At 42.6% G+C, this 935-nt stretch overlaps 1 non-coding gene across 1 annotated transcript; it reads right to left on the bottom strand.

Annotated features, from left to right (window-relative positions):
* Positions 1-472: 472 nt before the first annotated feature.
* LOC133820711 (small nucleolar RNA R71) lies at positions 473-579 on the bottom strand. Its single transcript, XR_009887112.1, has one exon. It is a non-coding gene; the product is annotated as a small nucleolar RNA R71 (small nucleolar RNA).
* Between the last annotated feature and the right edge of the window lie 356 nt (positions 580-935).

The following is a 935-nucleotide window of genomic DNA, read 5'->3' as shown; positions in this document are numbered from 1 at the left end:
TAATCCTCTCTTTCAACGTCTTTCTCCACAAGTCAATCCTGTTAAAGTGCCATTACCGTCTGACAATGAATCTGATTCTGACAATTCAGTTCGATCCTATAGAACAATGGCTCAGCAAAGGACATTGAAAAAGTTGGCAGCGCTAGATCTTGACCAACAACCGCTTTGCATCCAGTATCCACCGTTGGATGTAAACTTTGAGCTAAAATCGGGCCTCATCCACTTATTTCCTTCTTTGCATGGGCTGCCTGGTGAGGATCCGAATAAACATTTGAAGGAGTTTCATATTGCCTGTTCTAGTATGAAACCCGCTGCAATGACTGAGGAACAAATTAAGCTGCGAGCTTTTCCTTTCTCCCTAAAGGATGCAGCTAAAGAGTGGTTGTATTATCTTCCACCTTGTACTGTTGAAACTTGGAATGGTATGAAGACTATGTTCCTAGAATGATACTTTCCAGCATCTAAAGTTGGAAGCATCAGGAAAGAGATCTGTGGTATAAGGCAGTATACAGGAGAGTCTTTGTATGAATATTGGGAGAGATTTAAGAGGTTGTGTGCTAGTTGCCCTCATCATCAGATAAGTGAATAGCTCCTCATTAAGTACTTTTATGAAGGATTACAATCACTGGATAGGAGTATGATTGATGCAGCTATTGGGGGTGCACTAGTTGATAAGACTCCTGCTGCAGCCAGGAATTTGATTTCTAATATGGCTGCTAACTCACAACAGTTTGGCATTTGCCAAGATCCTGTTCCACCACCCAAATTAGCTAATGAAGTGAGCACATCTAATGCTAATCAGCTGGGTCAACAATTGGCTCAATTAACTGCAGTGGTCCAACAACTAGCTTTAGGCCAACAGGTGCGGCCATGTGGAATCTGTCAAGTTGTGGGGCACGCTACTGATACTTTCCCTACTCTAGTGGAGGGAGAAA

This window comes from Humulus lupulus, chromosome 2, assembly GCF_963169125.1.
Source record: "Humulus lupulus chromosome 2, drHumLupu1.1, whole genome shotgun sequence".
Classification (NCBI taxonomy): domain Eukaryota; kingdom Viridiplantae; phylum Streptophyta; class Magnoliopsida; order Rosales; family Cannabaceae; genus Humulus; species Humulus lupulus.
Note: the sequence above shows the minus strand (reverse complement) of the source record. Positions and strands in the feature narration are given on the sequence as shown.